The sequence below is a fragment of the Salmo trutta genome, chromosome 27, assembly GCF_901001165.1.
Source record: "Salmo trutta chromosome 27, fSalTru1.1, whole genome shotgun sequence".
Taxonomy (NCBI): Eukaryota; Metazoa; Chordata; class Actinopteri; order Salmoniformes; family Salmonidae; genus Salmo; species Salmo trutta.
Genome location: NC_042983.1, coordinates 36,779,807 through 36,803,312, shown reverse-complemented (window position 1 = coordinate 36,803,312; position 23,506 = coordinate 36,779,807). Strand labels below are relative to the sequence as shown.

General features: G+C 42.3%; 1 protein-coding gene across 2 annotated transcripts in view; it reads right to left on the bottom strand.

The window, feature by feature from the left end:
• LOC115164974 (glutamate receptor ionotropic, delta-2) overlaps positions 1 to 23,506 on the bottom strand; it is a 582,060-nt gene that overhangs the window by 214,028 nt on the left and 344,526 nt on the right. The gene's annotated exons all lie outside the window — the stretch shown is intronic.

Sequence of the window (23,506 nt, the reverse complement as noted above, 5' to 3'; positions counted from 1 at the left end):
CACACTGAATAGAGACCCTCATTTTATGAACATCATGAGACAGCTGGGTGGATCATGCTATACGGAAATGCTGTAGTCTCTCATAAAAAATGGAGTATGCTGTGGGTGAGAGAAAAACCTATGAATACTTTATACAAACAAGCATAAATATGTATCCATGTCAACTGTTAACTAGCGATAATATTTTGGTATCATGGAGCAGCTAATGGAGCGAACACTATAATTTGTGTAATTCCAGAGAGCAGAAATGACAGTTGCTGTAAAGCAAAAACACAACGATAGGAATTAGGGTGGATCGCGGTGGGAGCACTTAAACGTAAACACACACACACACACACACACAAACAAACAAATATAATCATAATAATAATAACAATAATATATCAAATCAAACTTTATTTGTCAGATGCGCCGAATACAACAGGTGTAGACCTTGCCATGAAATGCTTACTTACAAGCCCTTAACTAACAATGCAGTTCAAGAAAGAGTTAATTACCAAATAAACTAAAGTAAAACATAAAATAAAATAACAAGAACGAGGCTATATACAGGGGATACCGATAACGACTCAATGTGCAGGGGTGCAGGTTAGTACATGTAGATAGGAGTAAAGTGACTATGCATAGATAATAAACAGTGAGTAGCAGAAGTGTAAAAACAATAGGGGGAGGGGGGTGTCAATGTAAATTGTCCGTGTGGCCATTTCATTAGCTGATCAGCAGTCTTATGTCTTGGGGTAGAAGCTGTTAAGGAGCCTTTTGGACCTAGACTTGGAGCTCTGGTACCGCTTGCCGTGCGGTAGCAGAGAGAACAGACTATGACTTGGGTGACTGGAGTCTTTGACGATTTTTTGGGCCTTCCTCATCATCATCAATAATGATAATATTAATCATTATTATAATTTGTCCTGTTACACATAAAAATGTGTTTCTTCATATCCCAACTTCCCCTGACACACCCGTAGAGAGTCAGGGCCACGGTCACCCTTATCCGGCACCCCTGGAGCAATGGGGTTAGTGCCTTGCTCAAGGGAACAGAGACAGATTTTTCACCTTGTTGGCTCTGGGATTGAAACCGGTGACCTTTCAGTTACTGGTCCAATGCTCTAAACTTGTTTGTTCTGCATTTAAAGACATTTCTTATTCCCCATTCTCTCTCTCTCTCTCTCTCTCTCTCTCTCTCTCTCTCTCTCTCTCTCTCTCTCTAGCTGCTTTATTGGCATGAAAAACATTGTGTCAATATTGCCAAAGCAACAATGTATAAAATATACATTTTAATAAAGAATAATAATAGTAATAACAAAATGTTAACATTCAATGGTAGGAATATAATAAATGTAAAAGGCTAAACATGGAAAATGAAATCATAACTAACTTATAACTAACTAATTGTCATCCTCACCATTACATCAGTACTACAACTACAATCATCATTACTACTACTACCACCACCATCACTAAACTGCTATCATTACCATCACCCTACTACCCATACCACTACCATTTGGAATAATAATCACAAACACAACAATAATAGTAACAACAATAATAGTAATAACAATAATAATAGTAATAACAATAATACCACTAATAGTAATAACAATCATACTAATAATAATTTATTTACTATTTACTATGCAGATGTTATTATTCAGTATCACTTAGGCTATGGCAAACAAATACATATTTGCCTGCAAGAGGAGACATTACTCCTGTGCCTATGATCATTTTTTGTTTTTCCTCTGGGTTTATAAATTAAAATGAGGAATAAATGTAGTAATTTCTGTGAATAATGAATCTCTTGTTGAGGAACATTTATCACAGTAAAGGAGAAAGTGCATCTCTGTCTCTACCTCCCCTGTCGTGCAGTGACCACATACACACTCCTCTTTGGGTAGCCATGTCTTTTTATATCTCTCTCTCTGCTCTGCACTCCCAAAGCAGATCCCTAGATTCACTGTGCACGTCTCAGTTCCCTTCTTCCTCTCCTCCTTCCACACATCTCCATCACTCTCCCATCTACAAGGACAAGTCTTCCTCTTTGCCGACAGCACCCCATGTTTCTCCTGCTCAATGTATTTAATTCAACCTAATTGTCTAGGTGACTAAAGCGGGGGTGTCATAAAACACTTTAGTCATAAACAAAAGCAACAGCTGGAGAGTATGACAGCGGAGCGTTAATAGTGTTTTAATCTCCTACAAAGACTCAATAAAACTTCATAATTACACTGCAGACAAGTCCCATAAAACAACCTGTCAATTGGACTGAGACAGTGAGATAAGGCAAACAGAAAGGGAGAGGTTTTTCACTCTCCTCCTGTTGCTCTATCTGTTCTCTCCCTCTTTCTCTGTCACCCCCTCTCTGTCTCCCTCTCCAATACCTCTCTCTTTCTCTGTCACCCCCTCTCTGTCTCCCTCTCCAATACCTCTCTCTTTCTCTGTCACCCCCTCTCTGTCTCCCTCTCCAATACCTCTCTCTTTCTCTTACTACCACTTGTCAATCATGGTACCTCCCTCCCTCCCTCCCTCTCTTTCTTTCTCTCTCTTCCTCGCTCCACTCTGTCCACTGGTCACTCAGCCGGATAGTAACCATGACAACCAAGTGGGTGTCATCGGTGAGGGCCATGATGACACTGGAAGCCCATCTCTGTGCCAGACATGATAGGAACTATTTACAGCCCTGGCTGAGACTTACTGACTGGTCATTTATTTCTGAACTCTATTTCTGCCCTGCTCCCTAGTCCCGCTCTCTCTTTCTCTCTCTCTCTCTTTCTCTCTCTCTCTCCCTCTCTCTCTCTCCCTTTCTCTCTCTCTCCCTTTCTCTGTCTCTCTCCCGCTCTCTGTCTCTCTCCCGCTCTCTGTCTCTCTCCCACTCTCTATCTCTCTCTCTCTCTCCCGCTCTCTCTCTCTCTCTCGCTATCTCCCCCTCTCTATATCTCTCTCCCATCCCCCCTCTCTATATCTCTCTCCCATCCCCCCCTCTCTATATCTCTCTCCCACTCCTCCCCCTCTCTCTCTCCCACCACCCATCTCTCTTTATCCCCCGCAATCTCTCTGATGACTTGCAAGTTTACTGCCCGCTATGTTTTCATGATGATTCTGTGGACTTCCAGCACAGTATTTGTGTGAAGTGGTATGTGAAACATGCTCGCCACACAGAGCACAGATAGGGCTATGCTTCATTGACTCACAGCGTGTGTGTGTGTGTGTGTGTGTGTGCATGTGTGTGTGTGTGTGTGCATGTGTGTGTGTGTGTGTGTGCGTGCTTGCGTGCGTGTGTGTGTGTGTGTGTGTATGTGTGTGTGTGTGTGCGCGTGTGTGTGTGCTTGTGTGTGTGTGTGTGCATGTGGGTGTGTGTGGGTGTGTGGGTGCATGAGTACATGCCAGCCCACCTCAGGCTCTCTGTGTTCGTTCACTCCCATTAGTACTCTTCCCAGCTTGTCCAAGGGCAGATGTTTCTGCCTAATTAGAGAAAGGCCAGGAATCCGGTGGAAGATGTGCTCCTCTGGGGATTGGCTGCTGTAACCAACACGTCAGTTCAAGGTTGTTAACACACAACTGATGACGAAAATAGAGCGGCCAACGAGAAATCTGGACCAAAAGCAAGCCGCTCTCTATGGCACCACCCAACAAGGCCTGGGACATTAAACTTTGCCTCGCCGCATTAGTCCACGGCCAAGGAGAAAGCTATTGATTTTGGCAGCGTGTTCGGACACAGAGACGCTCGGACACAGAGACGCTGGTTTGGAGCCATGTGCAGGGTCTCGAACAACACATGGGGGATTCTTTCAACCAAAAAACTTTCTGCCCGAAAGAATACGAGCAGAAAGTAAGCCGATTCATTACCTACAGTGGCAAGAAAAAGTATGTGAACCCTTTGGAATGACCAGGATTTCTGCATAAATTGGTCATAAAATTTGATCCGATCTTCATCTAAGTCACAACAATAGACAAACACAGTCTGCTTAAACTAATAACACAAACAATTATACGTTTTCATGTCTTTATTGAACACACCGTGTGAAAATTCACAGTGTAGGGTGGAAATAGTATGTGGATTTAAAATAACTTGGATTTAAAATAACTGGTTGACCCTCCTTTGGCATATAAACTCAACCAAATGTTTTCTGTAGTTGCGGATCAGACCTGCACAATGGTCAGGAGGAATTTTGGACCATTCATCTATGCAAAACTCTTTCAGTTCAGCAATATTCTTAGGATGTCTGGTGTGAACCGCTCTCGAGGTCATGCCACAGCATTTTAAATCGGGTTGAGGTCATGACTGGGCCACTCCAGAAGGCGTATTTTCTTCTCTTGAAGCCATTCTGTTGTTGATTTACTTCTGTGTTTTGGGTCGTTGTCCTGCGCATCACCCAAGTTCTGTTGAGTTTCAATTGGCGGACAGATAGCCTAACATTCTCCTGCAAAATGTCTTGATAAAAGTCATTTTTACGTCGATGATAGCAAGCTGTCCAGGCCTTGAGGCAGCAAGCAGCCCCAATCCATGATTCTCCCTCCACCATACTTTAAGGTTGGGATGAGGTTGTGATATTGGTGTGCTGTTCCTTTTTTTCTCCACACATAGTGTTGTGTGTTCCTTCCAAACAACTCAACTTTAGTTTAATCTGTCCACAGAATATTTTGCCAGAAGCGCTGTGGAACATCCAGGTGCTCTTTTGCGAACTTCAGACGTGCAGCAATGTTATTTTTGGACAGCAGTAGCTTCTTCCATGGTGTCCTCCCATGAACACCATTCTTGTTTAGTGTATCTGTCACGCCCTGACCAGGTGAACTCTGCTATTTTGGTCAGGGTGTGGCATTTCTATGCTTTATTTTCTATGTTTTGGTTATAGCCTTTCTTTGTGTTTTATTTCTATGTTGGGCTCGGGGGTGATTTCCCAATCAGACAGCTGTCGCTTGTGAAGTCTGATTGGGAATCACATTTAAGTTCCTTTTCCCCCACGATGTGTGTGGGTTGTTGTCTCTTTTGTTTGAGCAAGTAACGTATTGGCAGTTTTTCCTTGATTTTGTGTACATGTTTAATTCTAGTGTGTTAAATAAACATGTATTCGCTCCCAGCTGCGTTTTGGTCCGCTTCCTCGTCTCCCGACGACAAACGTTACAGAATCACATATCGTAGACTCGTCAACAGAGATGTTAGCATGTTCCAGAGATTTCTGTAAGTCTTTAGCTGACACTCTAGGATTCTTCTTAACTTCATTGAGAATTCTGTGCTGAGGTCTTGCAGTCATCTTTGCAGGACGGCCACTCCTAGGGAGAGTAGCAACAGTGATGAACTTTCTCCATTTATAGACAATGTATCTTACCGTGGACTGATGAACATCACAGCTTTTAAAGATACTTTTGTAACCCTTTCCAGCTTTATGCAAGTCAACAATTTGTAATCTTAGGTCTTCTGAGATCACTTTTGTTCGAGACATGGTTCACATCAGGCAATGCTTCTTGTGAATAGCAAAGTCAAATTTTGTGAGTGTTTTTTATAGGGCAGGGCAGCTCTAACCAACATCTCCAATCTCATCTCATTGATTGGACTCCAGTTTAGCTGACTCCTGAATCCAATTAGCTTTTGGAAAAGTAATTAGCCTAGGGGTTCACATTTCCTACCTACACTGTGAATGTTTAAAGGATGTATTCAATATAGAAAAGAAAAATACAATCATTTGTGTGTTATTAGTTTAAGCACACTGTGTTTGTCTATTGTCGTGACTAAGATGGAGATCAGATCAAATTTTATGACTAATTTATGCAGAAATCCAGGTAATTCCAAAGGGTTCACAAACTTTTTCTTGCCACTGTAAGCAAGGAGAAACTCAGCCTAAGGTTAAAAGGCTTGAAGCAGGGCTCTCATTAAGACACCAGTGAGGTTTGCCTTGCCTTGCTCTGCGCTAGGAAAGCAGAGAGCTTAAGTGAGTGAGTGAGTCCTGCACGGTGATTCTTTTTATCTGACTGACAGCTAGCTAGGTAACTGGCGTTGTGTCTCATAGATCAAAGCATCTGTGATTAGACTGTGAGAGATAGAACTCCTCATCCACCATCAGTATCACCCTTAAATCAGACATACGGTGCTATATCTGTTCCAGAACCCTGGGAAACAGGATATATCTGTTCCAGAACTGTGGGAACCTGGATATATGTGTTCCAGAACCGTGGGAACCTGGATATATGTGTTCCAGAACCCTGGGAAACAGGATATATCTGTTCCAGAACCCTGGGAATCTTGATATATCTGTTCCAGAACCCTGGGAATCTTGATATATCTGTTCCAGAACCCTGGGAACCTGGATATATCTGTTCCAGAACCGTGGGAACCTGCATATATCTGTTCCAGAACCCTGGGAACCTGGATATATGTATTCCAGAACCGTGGGAACCTTGGATATATGAGTTCCAGAACCCTGGGAATCTTGATATATCTGTTCCAGAACCCTGGGAATCTTGATATATCTGTTCCAGAACCCTGGGAACCTGGATATATCTGTTCCAGAACCGTGGGAACCTGGATATATCTGTTCCAGAACCCTGGGAACCTGGATATATCTGTTCTAGAACCGTGGGAACCTGGATATATCTGTTCCAGAACCCTGGGAACCTGGATATATCTGTTCCAGAACCGTGGGAACCTGGATATATCTGTTTCAGAACCCTGGGAACCTGGATATATCTCTTCCAGAACCCTTGGAGCCTGGATATATCTGTTCCAGAACCCTGGGAACCTGGATATATCTGTTCCAGAACCCTGGGAACATGGACTCTCCATTGAGAAATTATAAGTTCTCCTCCCCCAATAAAGAATTTCCCATGGCACCTTGAGATGTTGGGGAAGATGAGCGACAGTGATCTGTTAAGGCCATACCCCTATCGTGTATGAAGGGGGGTTATCAGCAAAATTGGTCCTCCATGGAAAATTAGCTGTGTACTTCCAATTTCACGCCTGATTTCAAATAAAATCAGGCCAAAAGCGATGGCGCTCGCAAAAAAAGGACGAGAACATAAACAAGCTAATCTATTATTTTTTAGATTCATCAGATCAATGTTATTTGCATGAGAGGAGAATCCTTCAGCCATTAGTTGTGCTGTATGAGGCTACTGGTAATGACACAACACAGAGTGATCTGAATGGAGGGGGGACAACGTACCTGAGACTAGCTGCTTTTGCATAGCTCTGATTATTGTTACTATCTTACATGTTCCACCTGCATGTTTGCTCTCTGGCAGTGAGAGCATGAACAGCATGAAGTGCCAGTAGTCATCTAGCAGACTAGGGATGGAGACGATGATCACAATTACTCCACACCCATGGAGATTGCAGGAAAACAGGGCTAGGCTAAGTTTAGCTAGACCACTCACCCACTGGAGACAGAAGGCCTTGGCATACACCTTCATTGTCCCAATTGGAAGATGTGTAGTGCAGTCAGGGTAAACAACAATAAGCACCATAGCCACCATAAAACAGCTGATACAGTCCCTTCAGGAAGTATTATCTGACATTACTCATCTCATATGTATATACTGTTTTCTATACTATTCTACGGTATCTCATTCTCTTAATAATGTTTACATATCTTGCATTACTCATCTCAACATGTATATACTGTATTATATACTATTCTACTGTATCTTAGTCCGTTCCACTCTGACATCGCTCGTTTTTTAAAGAAAATAAAAAAAATTGTCCATTAAAATAACATAAAATTGATCAGAAATAGAGTGTAGACATTGGTAATGTTGTAAATGACTATTGTAGCTGGAAACGGCTTATTTTTTATGGAATATCTACATAGGTGTACAGAGGCCCATTATCAGCAACCATCACTCCTGTGTTCCAATGGCACATTGTGTTAGCTAATTCAAATTTATACATTTAAAAGGCTAATTGATCATTAGAAAGCCCTTTTGCAATTATGTTAGCACAGCTGAAAACTGTTGTCCTGATTAAAAAAGCAATTAAACTGTCCTTTAGACTAGTTGAGTATCTGGAGCATCAACATTTGTGTGTTCAATTACAGGCTCAAAATGGCCAGAAACAAATAACTTTCTTCTGAAACTCGTCAGTCTATTCTTGTTCTGAGAAATGAAGGCTATTCTATGCGAGAAATTGCCACGTAACTGAAGATCTGGTACAACGCTGTGTACTACTCCCTTCACATAACAGCGCAAACTGGCTCTAACCAGAAAAGAAAGAGGAGTGGGAGGCCCCGGGGGCACAACTGAGCAAGAGGACAAGTACATTAGAGTGTCTAGTTTGAGAAACAGACGCTTCACAAGTTCTCAACTGGCAGCTTCATTAAATAGTACCCGCAAAACACCAGTCTCAACATCAACACTGAAGAGGTGACTCCAGGATGCTGGCCTTCTAGGCAGAGTTCCTCTGTCCAGTGTGTTCTTTTGCCCATCTTAATCTTTTCTTTTTATTGGCCAGTCTGAATTATGATTTTTTTCTTTGCAACTCTGCCTAGAGTTGCAGCCTGAATTTAAAATGGATTATATTGAGATTTTCTGTCACTGGCCTACACACAATACACCATAAGCTGAGCTACAGCCTTCCCTGTAGCTCAGTTGGTAGAGCATGGTGTTTGCAACACCAGGGTTGTGGGTTCGATTCCCACGGGGGGCCAGCACAGAAAAATAATGTATGAAATGTATGCATTCACTACTGTAAGTCGCTCTGGATAAGGGCGTCTGCTGAATGACTAAAATGTAAATGTAAAATAATGCCAAAGTGGTATAATGTTTTTTTACATTTTTACAAATTGATAACAAATGACAAGCTGAAATGTCTTCAGTCAATAAGTATAAATCTGCTTAACAAGTCACATAATAAGTTGCATGGACTAGCTCATCTCTGTACCCCACACATACAATTATCTGTAAGGTCCCTCAGTCGAGCAGTCAATTTCAAACACAGATTCAACCACAAAGACCACAGAGATTTTCCAATGTCTCACAAAGAAGGGCACCTGTTGGTAGATGGGTAAAAATATCAAAAGCAGACATTGAATATCCCTATGAGCATGGCAACCTGGTTCAGTCTGCTTTCCACCAGACACTAGGAGAGTTAAAGACAATGAATGTTCCTGAGTGGCAGAGTTACAGTTTTGACTTAAATCTACTTGAAAATCTATGGAAAGACCTGAAAATGCTTGTCTAGCAATGATCAATAACCAATTTTACAGAGCTTGAAGCATTTGGAAAAGAATAATGAGCAAATGTTGCACAATTCAGTTTCAATAAACTAGCAAAAATGTCTAATAACATGTTTTTACTTTGTCATTATGGGGTATTGTGTGTAGATGGATGAGACATAAATTCAGGCTGTAACACAACAACATGTGGAATAATGTGGAATAAGTCAAAAGGCACTGTATACACAAAAATAAATAGAACGGGGTCGGTTAGTCCTAAATCAAAACGTGAAAAGATTGGCTTTTATTTGACTATTTTCTTCTCCTGCATAAATATCATATTATACACAACGTCTTATCTAAATGTTTTGAGGGGGGCATGGCTACTTTATGACATTATAAACATCATATTATACACAACGTCTTATCTAAATGTTTTGAGGGGGGGCATGGCTACTTTATGACATCATAAACATCATATTATACACAACATCTTATCTAAATGTTTTGAGGGGGGGCATGGCTACTTTATGACATCATAAACATCATATTATACACAACGTCTTATCTAAATGTTTTGAGGGGGGCATGGCTACTTTATGACATCATAAACATAATATTATACACAACATTATATCTAAATGTTTTGAGGGGGGGCATGGCTACTTTATGACATCATAAACATAATATTATACACAACATCTTATCTAAATGTTTTGAGGGGGGGCATGGCTACTTTATGACATCATAAACATCATATTATACACAACATCTTATCTAAATGTTTTGAGAGGGGGCATGGCTACTTTATGACATCATAAACATCGTATTATACACAACATCTTATCTAAATGTTTTGAGAGGGGGCATGGCTACTTTATGACATCATAAACATCATATTATACACAACATCTTATCTAAATGTTTTGAGGGGGGGCATGGCTACTTTATGACATCATAAACATCATATTATACACAACGTCTTATCTAAATGTTTTGAGAGGGGGCATGGCTACTTTATGACATCATAAACATCATATTATACACAACATCTTATCTAAATGTTTTTTTTGAGGGGGGGAGTTCATAAATGTTGGGTTGTTTGTGATTATTGGCGAAATTTTACTTTATTATGTCACTTAGTTTGATGCACCCGTGCGAGGATTACATTTCAGACTTGAATTGCCCTAATGAACCCCTCCATCAATTATAATCCATATAATAATTCAAATGTATTGTTGCTGCAGGATTATTTTCCTTCTGTAGCAAACTGGCTCAAATGAAGATCCTACATCTGTAGGTTCAAGACAACAATGTCACCTAATATATTTATTAATAAGTTGAAGCTGCTTTCTATGCTCTTCAGTCTGAGTTAAAGTCATGCTATCAGTCTGTTGGGCTGTTTGGGATTACTCGTGCATTTTAGCAGTCCTCATTTCTATGTTACTAGTGCACTTTTTTAATCAAAGATGATATTGCAACTTTCAACAAGTTTCAGTCTGACAGATTAATGGAGAGTACACAAATGCCATGGGATAAATAAACAGCAATTTTGTACAATGGGCTAAGCCTAGGCAATTCAATCCACAGGCTATATAAAATAACACAGTACTTCAGTTTGGAGTAGCACTTCATCTCTGCACACTTCCTAACCAGGGAATAGTGTGTTCCACTCACCCAAAAACACATGTTCTTCCATTAAGTATTCGCACCGGTTTGAGCAAGCGAGCTTATGGAGTTGTGAAATGCTTTCTCTGCGGAGCGTGAGAGTCAATCCGTTTTACACATTTAGCTCTCACTTACCCAGGCGTGTGCTCCTTAATACATCATAATCCTTATGTGTCACATTGCCATTTTGGTTTAATGTCAGCCACCTGACTCACCGTGCAGCATCCATCATCTATAATTCATACTCTGTGTGCGACTGTCAGGAAGCCACGCCACACTGTTGCAGTATGGCACTGACTCCTCGATGAAGTTGGGAGCAACACACACTTAGCACGCACGCACAGAGAGAGAGAGAGAGAGCTGCAGAGCGGCGCCCTCCTGTGATGTCATCGGAGATAAACACAAGTGTAGGAGCAGACACACGTGCATGAAGCGTTTGCGCTCGCACAAATTCCGTTGCGAAACGTTACGCTACCTTGTGTCCTAATGAATACGGCCCTGGTGCTAAATCCTACCAGCCAGTCCAGGTATAAGACACGTGTGGGTTGGCCTGCGGGCTCTTGAGGGGGGCAGAAGGGATTTGATGTGGATCCCTCCCTGGCTTCTTAATGACTCTAAATCACCCCATTGCTGTCTGCTTAATTAGGCCAATACAGGCCTGGTATGCCACTGACTTAAACAGGCCATCAATTCAGCTCCAGCCACTCAGCCCCAGCCACTCCAAGGGCATGCCAAGGCCTCTGACAGGGCCTGACGCGGGCCTTAAGGCTGGCCCTGCCCGGCCCCAGCTCAAAGCAAACATCCTATTGATCCTCCTCCACCATTGCGATAGATGAAAGCCAAAGTAATCCACTCCCCCCCTCCACCCCACAGAGTACTGTACACAACCGGTGTAAGGTGAAGTTTCCCCTAGACGATGACACTGGGTCAGATTAGCATTTCCTCCACTAATGGTTAAGGTTAGGATTAGGGGAAACTTTAACCTATGCAACAAGAACCATCCGGACTGAGTCTGACTGTACTGGGATTGGTCTGCAGCTGACCCATGGGGGTGCTGGCCTATACACTTCCTGTCTGTGATGGGTTCCTCTTCCTCTCTCCTCTCCCTTCTTTCTACTCTGATAGAGAAATCATTACTGTGAATTCCTGGTGCGTGGCTTCCGTAGACCTGTGTTGTGATGGGAGAGTCCAGGTCTGTCAGGGCCAACATACCAGTCATTTGTCTTCCCCGGCATTGAACAAAGATCCTGAACTCGGCCACAGCCACAGAGGAGATTATGGTGAATATAGACCCATTCCCTTGTGTGACACCCAAGGCAATACATCACTGCCAAGCTTATTTTACATGATGACATCTCATTTTACATTTGGATGGTGATTGATCAATTGTTGGATGAAATGGAATGGAGTGTATGGATTGGGGTGTTCATACATCTACACATGTTATTAAGCTGTGTCCACACACCTATTAATTAAATGTCCATCTAACATAGGGCGATGGTCAGGTCAATGATCGCAAATAATCATGATAATTTAGATGCAATTTAGCTATTGTTGTGTTAGCACTTGTAAATGTAGAATGTTTTGTTGTTCCAAGTGAATCTTTATTTTAAATATAGAATGTTTTGTTGTTCCAAGTGACTCATTATTCTAAATATAGAATGTTTTTTAACGTAAGTTTTGGAATAACGCATTACTAATAAATAATCTTATAAAGAACTTTCATCTCTTTAAAACTAATAACTAGGTATCTAATTAGAGCTTTATTGAATCCCATAAACAAACAAAAAAACATTAGTGAATAAAAAAGCTCTTAATTAAGTGCTAAATACAACAAATTACTACCCTATGATTACATAATAAAACTCAATACGTGTCGTTTGGAAGATTCAGAGGTCTGTGTGTGTGTGTGTGTGTGTGTGTGTGTGTGTGTGTGTGCACGTGTTTGTGCACTACAGGTCGACCGATTATGATTTTTTTCCCAATGCCGATACCGATGCCGATTATTGGAGGGCCAAAAAAGCCGGTATCGATTAATCGGCCGATTATTATTGTGATTTTTTTAATATGTATATAAACACACATATACACACACACACAGCTCTGAAGTGACAACGATACTGAAGAGTCTGCTTAGGAGACAAATACTCTCAACTGTTTGAATAATAAAAATAGAGTTTAAGTTACCTGTGATGAATGCTGAAAACAAAAACTGTAATTTCTATATGCAGGAAATCCTATTTTAATAATGGGCATGTTAAGAATTGACTACCAAAGTGCGAGTCATAATTCCCGTGACATCTTCTAGCAAAATCTGAAAAGCGGTTCCTTCATTTATTCCATAGGATATTTTTAGATTAATTTAAAATAAGGTCTGTGTTTTGTTTAGGCTTACACCACCTTGCCAATTTTATAACTGTGTAGATATCCATAGGATATAACTCTGATCAATATAAGTGAAGATCATTTTTTTTGTAGAGTGGATTTATGAAAATATGTTGACAAACGTTACCTAGTGAGATTTACACAGGTATCAAAACGCTGAGGTGGTTTAAACACAAAACACAGAACTTATTTGAAGTAGATCAAGACATTCTCTATGGAAGACATGAAGGGTAAAATAACGAAGGAACCCCTTTCAAGTTCAGCCGCAAGTTATTACAGGAATTATGACGCGTCGACTATTTCTCTCTAAACCATATACCTTTGACTATTACGAGCCTGCTGCTGCCTACCACCGCTCAGTCAGACTGCTCTATCAAATCATAGACTTAACTATAATATAATAAACCTTAGTTTCCGGATTTGAACATATTAATGACCTATCATCTCAAACATTATTCTTTCAGTGACATACGGAACCGTTCCGTATTTTATCTAACGGGTGGCATCCATAAGTCTAAATATTCCTGTTACATCGCACAACCTACAATGTTATTTCATAGTTCCGTAAAATTCTGGCAAATTAGTTCGCAACGAGCCAGATTCTGTATACCCTGATTCTGCGTGCAACGAACGCAAGAGAACTGACACAATTTCACCTGTTTAATATTGCCTACTAACCTGGATTTCTTTTAGCTAAATATGCAGGTTTAAAAATATATACTTCTGTCTATTGATTTTAAGAAAGGCATTGATGTTTATGGTTAGGTACAGTCGTGCAACGATTGTGCTTTTTTTTCGCAAATGCGCTTTTGTTAAATCATCCCCCGTTTGACGAAGTTGGCTGTCTTTGTTAGGAAGAAATAGTCTTCACAGTTCGCAACGAGCCAGGCGGCCCAAACTGCTGCATATACCCTGACTCTGTTTGCAAGAGAAGTGACACATTTTCCCTAGTTAAAAGAAATTCATGTTAGCAGGCAATATTAACTAAATATGCAGGTTTAAAAAGATATACTTGTGTATTGATTTTAAGAAAGACATTGATGTTTATGGTTAGGTACACGTCGGAGCAAAGACAGTCCTTTTTCGTGGATGCGCACCACATCGATTATATGCAAAGCAGGACAGGCTAGATAAACTAGTAATATCATCAACCATGTGTAGTTAACTAGTGTTTATGATTGATTGTTTTTTTATAAGATAAGTTTAATGCTAGCTAGCAACTTACCTTGGCAACGTAAAGCAGGTGGTTAGAGCGTTGGGCTAGTTAACGTAAGGTTGCATCCCCAAGCTGACAAGGTAAAAATCTGTCGTTCTGCCCCTGAACAAGGCAGTTAACCCACCGTTCCTAGGCCGTCATTGAAAATAAGAATGTGTTCTTTAACTGACTTGCCTAGTTAAATAAAGGTTTAAAAAATATATTAAAAAAATATATATGTTTTTTTAAATCGGCAAATCGGTGGCCAAAAATACCGATTACCGATTGTTATGAAAACTTGAAATCGGCCCTAATTAATCGGCCATTCTGATTAATCGGTCGACCTCTAGTGTGCACGTGTGTGTGCGTGAGCCCTAGGGGTGAGTGACCTTTGACCAGGCTAAAGTAATTCCTCTGCCTCCTTTCCTCATCACTTTCCACTCAGTCTCCTCTCCTCTCCACTCCTCCACACACCATGCCAGGCCTGTCTCCTCTCTACTCTTCCACACATCATGCCAGGCCTGTCTCCTCTCCACTCCTCCACACACCATGCCAGGCCTGTCTCCTCTCTACTCCTCCTCACACCATGCCAGGCCTGTCTCCTCTCTACTCTTCCACACATCATGCCAGGCCTGTCTCCTCTCCACTCCTCCTCACACCATGCCAGGCCTGTCTCCTCTCCACTCCTCCTCACACCATGCCAGGCCTGTCTCCTCTCTACTCCTCCACACACATGCCAGGCCTGTCTCCTCTCCACTCCTCCACACACCATGCCAGGCCTGTCTCCTCTCTACTCCTCCTCACACCATGCCAGGCCTGTCTCCTCTCTACTCCTCCACACACATGCCAGGCCTGTCTCCTCTCTACTCCTCCACACACATGCCAGGTCTATCTCCTCTCTAGTCCTCCACACACCATGCCAGGCCTGTCTCATCTCCACTCCTCCACACACCATGCCAGGCCTGTCTCATCTCCACTCCTCCACACACCATGCCAGGCCTGTCTCCTCTCTACTCCTCCACACACATGCCAGGCCTGTCTCCTCTCTACTCCTCCACACACATGCCAGGCCTGTCTCCTCTCTACTCCTCCACACACATGCCAGGTCTATCTCCTCTCTAGTCCTCCACACACCATGCCAGGCCTGTCTCATCTCCACTCCTCCACACACCATGCCAGGCCTGTCTCTTCTCTGTCTATAAGGTGTCATTTGGCACGCAGACAATGAAAAGCCTACAGTGTATATGGGAGGCCTTTTATAATGCTCACATGATTATTGGTAATGATTCTATTCTGCCAATGAATCAACTCAGTTATGGACGTATAGAATACTGTATTGAATCCAGCTTTACACTGTCAACTGGCCATGGTAACTAAAGGCGTTGCATTATGATGTGGACGGCGTAGGTTTCGGAAGCACATGATGATGATTGTTGGATGACACAGTTCCCGCTCAGCCCAGTCAAAACCGTTCGCTGCTCTGGCACCCCAATGGTGGAACAAGCTCCCTCACAACGCCAGGACAGCGGTGTCAATCACCACCTTCCGGAGACACCTGAAACCCAACCTCTTTAAGGAATACCTGGGATAGGATAAAGTAATCCTTCTCTGGATAAGAGCGTCTGTTAAATGACGTAAATGTAATGAGTGGGAACATGAGCTATAGCTCCCCTGTCAATCATTAACCCACAGAACACAGTGTAAGCTCCCCTCAACTCCATCCCTGCTCTCCTTACCCACCCGTTACCTACAGGCATAAACTAATGTGTTACCTACAGGCATAAACTAATGTGTTACCTACAGGCATAAACTAACGTGTTAAACTACAGGGTTAAACTAACACGTTACCTACAGGCATAAACTAACACATTACCTACAGGCATAAACTAATGTGTTACCTACAGGCATAAACTAACACATTACCTACAGGCATAAACTAATGTGTTACCTACAGGCATAAACTAACACATTACCTACAGGCATAAACTAATGTGTTACCTACAGGGTTAAACTAACACATTACCTACGGGGTTAAACTAACACGTTAAACTAACACATTACCTACGGGGTTAAACTAACACATTACCTACGGGGTTAAACTAACACATTACCTACGGGGTTAAACTAACACGTTAAACTAACACATTACCTACGGGGTTAAACTAATGTGTTAAACTAACACGTTACTTACAGGGTTAAACTAACACATTACCTACGGGGTTAAACTAACACATTACCTACGGGGTTAAACTAACACATTACCTACAGGGTTAAACTAACACATTACCTACAGGGTTAAACTAACACATTACCTACAGGGTTAAACTAACACATTACCTACGGGGTTAAACTAACACATTACCTACAGGGTTAAACTAACACATTACCTACAGGGTTAAACTAACACATTACCTACAGGGTTAAACTAACACATTACCTACAGGGTTAAACTAACACATTACCTACGGGGTTAAACTAACACATTACCTACAGGGTTAAACTAACACATTACCTACAGGGTTAAACTAACACATTACCTACAGGGTTAAACTAACACATTACCTACGGGGTTAAACTAACACATTACCTACAGGGTTAAACTAACACATTACCTACAGGGTTAAACTAACACATTACCTACAGGGTTAAACTAACACATTACCTACGGGGTTAAACTAACACATTACCTACAGGGTTAAACTAACACATTACCTACAGGGTTAAACTAACACATTACCTACAGGGTTAAACTAACACATTACCTACAGGGTTAAACTAACACATTACCTACGGGGTTAAACTAATGTGTTACCTACGGGGTTAAACTAATGTGTTACCTACAGGGTTAAACTAACACATTACCTACGGGGTTAAACTAACACATTACCTACGGGGTTAAACTAACACATTACCTACAGGGTTAAACTAAACAGTTTGACGGACAGTGTGATTACCCCACCCAGTGTGAAGCACTAAGGCCCAGTGACCTACTCCATCGATAGTGTACACCCACATGATGCGCACACACACACAAACACACACACACACACACACACACACACACACACACACACACACACACACACACACACACACACACACACACACACACACACACACACACACACACACACACACACACACACACACACACTCACTCACACTCACACCACATTCCTCTGTGTCGAGTTAACGCCTGCCTCGAGAGCACACTACAGTAATCCGGAATAGAACAGCTGTTTCTCCCCTGGTGCTGTCTGTCCAACTTTAACTGCATAGGGTATGACCCAAATGGTACCCTATTCCCTATATAGTGAACTATGAGCCCTGGCCAAACGTAGTGCACTATAAAGGGAATAGGGTGCCATTTGGGAGGAGCCATAGTGTTGTGATTTCCAGTTTGGACTATGGCTGGTGACGGTATAAGTTTGACCCTGTGGTTGAACCCTGCATGAGTCTGTCTGCGGAGGGAGGGAGAGGATTAGAGGACTAATCCAACCATGGTAGTCTTATCAGCCTCCTGCCATGGTAGTCTTATCAGCCTCCTGCCATGGTAGTCTTATCAGCCTCCTGCCATGGTAGTCTTATCAGCCTCATGCCATGGTAGTCTTATCAGCCTCCTGCCATGGTAGTCTTATCAGCCTCCTGCCATGGTAGTGTTATCAGCCTCCTGCCATGGTAGTCTTATCAGCCTCATGCCATGGTAGTCTTATCAGCCTCCTGCCATGGTAGTCTTATCAGCCTCCTGCCATGGTAGTGTTATCAGCCTCCTGCCATGGTAGTCTTAACAGCCTCCTGCCATGGTAGTCTAATCAGCCTCCTGCCTTGGTAGTCTTATCAGCCTCCTGCCATGGTAGTCTTATCAGCCTTCGCAGGAAGTCTTATCAGCCTCCTGCCATGGTAGTCTAATCAGCCTCCTGCCTTGGTAGTCTTATCAGCCTCCTGCCTTGGTAGTCTTATCAGCCTCCTGCATTGGTAGTCTTATCTGCCTCCTGCATTGGTAGTCTTATCAGCCTCCTGCCATGGTAGTCTAATCAGCCTCCTGCCTTGGTAGTCTTATCAGCCTCCTGCCTTGGTAGTCTTATCAGCCTCCTTACCTTGGTAGTCTTATCAGTCTACTGCCATGGTAGTCTTAACAACCTCCTACCATGGTAGTCTAATCAGTCTACTGACTCTGTCAACATGTATCACATACCAGAGGGAGGGTCATTAAATGACAGGAGGGAAGAAAACACTAAACAAAGCTTGTCTTCAACTGCAGATGCTGTACTGCAGCCTCAGCAGGAAACCACAGTCAATGGGACTTCCTGTTAAATTATTAAAGATCTGACGCAGAGCTTTCGAGGTTCAGATTCCAAAAAAAGAAAAAAAAGTGATATTTATAATGGAAAGTTAGTAATATCAGTGTATATGTGTTTTCACTAGTAGAAACTATACAGAAAATAGAGGGGGGAAAATAGAATAGCTATAGAAGTAAACCATACAGTAGACTAATACTAGACACTCGGAGCATGCTGCAGACTTTCAACAAATCAATTACACACATTACATAGAAAACCTGACATCTTCTAATACTTAAAAGCAACCAAGGTGTTAATCTAGCATTACCTTTTCAACAGCGACGTTTCAAAAAAAGGAACAGAAATGCCATCCACTTCATCATCAGACGACAGAGGAGAAAAGCCTATGCATTCAAGCAACCCTAAAGAAGGCAGAATTAATTCAGCAACTATCCATGAGTCTCTCTCTCTCTCTCTCTCTCTCTCTCTCTCTCTCTCTCTCTCTCTCTCTCTGCAGACAGACAATTTCAATTTCCCATCTAATACATCTTACTAGCAGGACTTCTATTAAAACCAAGTGCATGAATTAGAAAAGACACAGCACAAAACATTTTTTGAAACTGTGGAATGTCATTTGATTCTTCATCCTTCATTCCACTCTACATTCTCTGCTTTGAATGCCAGGCTCGGCGTGATACTGTCCAAAGAGGATCGTGTAGGAATGGTCATGCTTCTCCAAATGAAATTAGAAACAAAGCGAGAAGAAATGTCCTGAGATAGGAGAATGGCCAGTGATATCAAATTGACCGTGTAATGTGGAGATAGTGACAGAGAAAAGGGGCAGGGCTGGGGGGGATAGGCAGGCTGTAAATAATCACTGAATGAGAGCTCCATGACACAGATTTGATGCACTCCTCTTCAGAGACGAGGGGCGATATACTGTACCTCCTGCTTAACACACACACACACATGTACCCAGACACATACGAACATACACACACACAAACACACACACACGAACTCTCATACACACATACTGTACGCTCGCATATAAACACACACACGTGTCGATACAAAACCTATTGAAAACCAATACACCCTCTCTGCGTTCACTGAGGCAAACAAATTCTGATATTTTTCCACTAATTGGTCTTTTGACCAATCACATCAGATCTTTTCACACAAGATCTTTTTCAGAGCATTTAGTGAAAATGCAGCCCAAAACTATCTGTGATCTTGTACTATATTTTATGTTGACAGAGAACATCATTGGTGCTAGGGTTCTAGCGTGGGTCAACAGCACTAATCTAAGAGCTTCCTAGTGTACCCTTAACGCTCCATTCTGGTCCACGTAGTGCGTGTGTGTGTGTGTGTGTGTGTGTGTGTGTGTGTGTGTGTGTGTGTGTGTGTGTGTGTGTGTGTGTGTGTGTGTGTGTGTGTGTGTGTGTGTGTGTGTGTGTGTGTGTGTGTGTGTAAGATAAGACTTTAATGTCATGGCCGTCTATTTTAGTGATGAAGTTCAAGGTTAAAGCAGAATCATTAAACATCCTACGCCCTGGTGCAGTACATGTCCATGTCCCAAATAGCACCCTTTTCCCTATGTGGTGCACTACATTTGACCAGGGTTTATAGGGTCTGGTCAAAAGTAGTGCACTACATAGGGAATAGAGTACTATTCGAGTCAACCAATGAGTGCTGTCCGTTAACTTCTATGGGCTACGTGGGATGCTAGCGTCCCACCTGCGGGACACAGCCAGTGAAATATCAGGGCGGCAAATTCAAAAACAACAAAATGTCATAATTCAACTTTCTCAAACATACAACTATTTTACACCATTTTAAAGATACACTTCTCCTTGATCCAACCACATTGTCCGATTTCAAAAAGGCTTTACAGCGAAAGCAAAACATGGCCTTCCCTGTGGCTCAGTTGGTAGAGCATGGTGTGTGCAACGCCAGGGTTGTGGGTTTGATTTCCATGGGGGGCCAGTACAAAATAAAAATGCATGAAATGTTTGAAAATGTATGCATTCACTACTGTAAGTTGCTCTGGATAAGAGTGTCTGCTAAATGACTTTAATGTAAAAAATGTGATTATGTTAGGAGAGTGTATAGACAAAAATAATCACACAGCCATTTTCCAAGCAAGGACATGTGTCAATAAAACACAGCTAAATGAAGCACTAACCTTTGACGATCTTCATCAGATGACACTCTTAGGACATTATGTTACACAATACATGTATGTTTTGTTCGATAAAGTTCATATTTATATCCAAAAACAGCATTTTACATTGGCGCCTGATGTTCAGAAAATGTATTCCCAACAAAACGTCCGGTGAATGTGCACATCAATTTACAAAAATACTCATCATAAACGTTGACAAAATATATAACAATTATTTAAAGAATTATAGATAGACTACTCCTGGATGCAACCGCTTTGTCAGATTTTAAAATAGCTTTACGGAGAAAGCACATTTTTCAATATTCTGAGTACATAGCTCAGCCATCAAAGCGAGCTATACAGACACCCGCCAAGTTCGGGGCAACCTAAACTCAGAATTAGTATTAGAAATATTCGCTTACCTTTGCTGATCTTCGTCAGAATGCACTCCCAGGACTGCTACTTCCACAAGAAATTTTGTTTTTGATCGAAATAATCCATATTTATGTACAAATACCTCCGTTTTGTTCATGCGTATGGATCACTTATCTAAAGGCATAATGCGCGAGCGCGGAACTAGAGACGGACAATAGCATATTCATTCAAGAAGAAAAAGAAGGAACGGCGTGCTCGCGTGACTGCGCATATCCAATCCCTTTGTTGCCAGGCAGACTACTCAGTAACTGAGCTCCTATACTCTGCCCAGTGACAGGAGAATGCTCAAACCACTTTCTGAAGGCTGTTGACAGCCAATGGAAGCCTTAGGAAGTGCAACGTCACCCCACAGACACTGTAGTTTCGATAGAGAATCAAAAGAAGAACTACAATTCTCAGACTTTCCACTTCCTGCTTGGATTTTTCTCAGGTTTTTGCCTGCCAAATCAGTTCTGTTATACTCACAGACACCATTCAAACAGTTTTAGAAACTTCAGAGTGTTTTCTATCCAAATCTACTAATAATATGCATATTGTAGTTTCTGGGCCAGAGTAGTAACCTGTTTAAATTGGGTACGTTTTTCATCCGGCCGTGAAAATACTGCCCCCTACACCCCAACAGGTTAAGGCAGGTTGGAAACTGACGACACGTTCACCAGACTGTAACACAGTCTTCTAAGAAAACAATTTCCAGGTAATTATGTTATTTTGCGTACATGGTATTTGCGTAGTAACAAATCAGATAATTATTTCCAGAAAATGTACTCTTGGTTATTTTGGGATTCATTGTAGCTAACCTGATAGTAACAATATTGTTATCAAGAAATTACTAATTTAGTGAAATAATTTCAAATCATTACTAGAAAGTACACATTTCTTACTGAGTCATATCACTCTAAATACAAGAGGAATTCCAGTGGCTAGTAGGACTGTAAAATAAAGTATAACCCATTTCCACTATGCTACTGCATGTGCTCTGTACCTCCTCTTCAAGGACCCCCCCCCCACACAACCCTCCAGCCATCCCCCCACCCCATCACCTCTCCACCCCCCCTACTTTTCTCCTTCATGAGGGTAAGGACAAAAGCGCTCCAGCGTCTCATCCCCCTGTTCTCCCATCTCCTCCACCATAATAATAGCACCTCTGTCACAGGTTACTCTTCCTGCACTCTGTCACCATGGCAGTAAAGTTGACGGTAGAGAGAGTGACACAACACACGATGAATCATCTTCTCAGCCTCAGCACTTTCCATTTCAATAATGCATTTCAAACGGCTCCGCTTAGTTCCTTCCCTGCCTTAGTTCCTTCCCTGCCTTAGTTCCTTCCCTGCCTTAGTTCCTTCCCTGCCTTAGTTCCTTCTCTCCTCTCTCTCTCTCTCTCCTCTCTCTCTCTCTCTCTCTCTCTCTCTCTCCTCTCTCTCTCTCTCTCTCTCTCTCTCCTCTCTCTCTCTCTCTGTTTGTGGTGCATGTGTCATGTACATCACTAAGATGTCATGGTCACTTGCCAAACACTGTCTCCCCACTCCGTCTAACCAGAGCTCTCTGTGTGGCCCACCATGTGTTAGAGAGGCGTGACCGCTGTTGTGTGTGTCTGCTGCTCAGACCGCGACCTTGAGTGGTGGGAACAGGGTCCGACTGCCTGTCTGACCGATGGGGGTGCGGGGGAGAAAGCAAGTGAAAAGAGGAAGAGAGATGGAGATAGGGGAATGCAGTAGAGAGGAGGGCATGTCTGACAGGGGCCATCCGTCTAACTGTTACCTTGAGATAAAGTGACCAGTCACACGGCCCACACCGAGCTAGCTGTACCTCATCCAAATCATTGTAGAGAGGTAGGGGTGTGTGTACTGGGAAACAGCAGCTAGTCTGCCATGACAGCCCGGGGAGACTGATTCTCTGCCCCTTGGACTGGAGTCGATCTCATACTGATGGTACACACAACAACAACAACAACAGTACTGACTTAACTTAACTAGACAGAGCTACAGGACTTCTTATCACTGTAATACAGCACAGCCAGGTGAAACACTACCCCTCTGTTGCCCCGTCTGTTGGTGTTGTCAGCTGTATGAGCAATTATCTCCAGAGAGAGGGTGTTTTCTAACACTCCCTGTCCAGCTGTCAGGCTGTCACCATCAGCGTGACGGACATCTGTCCATGACACTGTTGGACACACACTTCACTGGGAGTGACGGAAAGAGAGGCAGCGGCTGAGGACACGGCCTCCCTCGCCTCG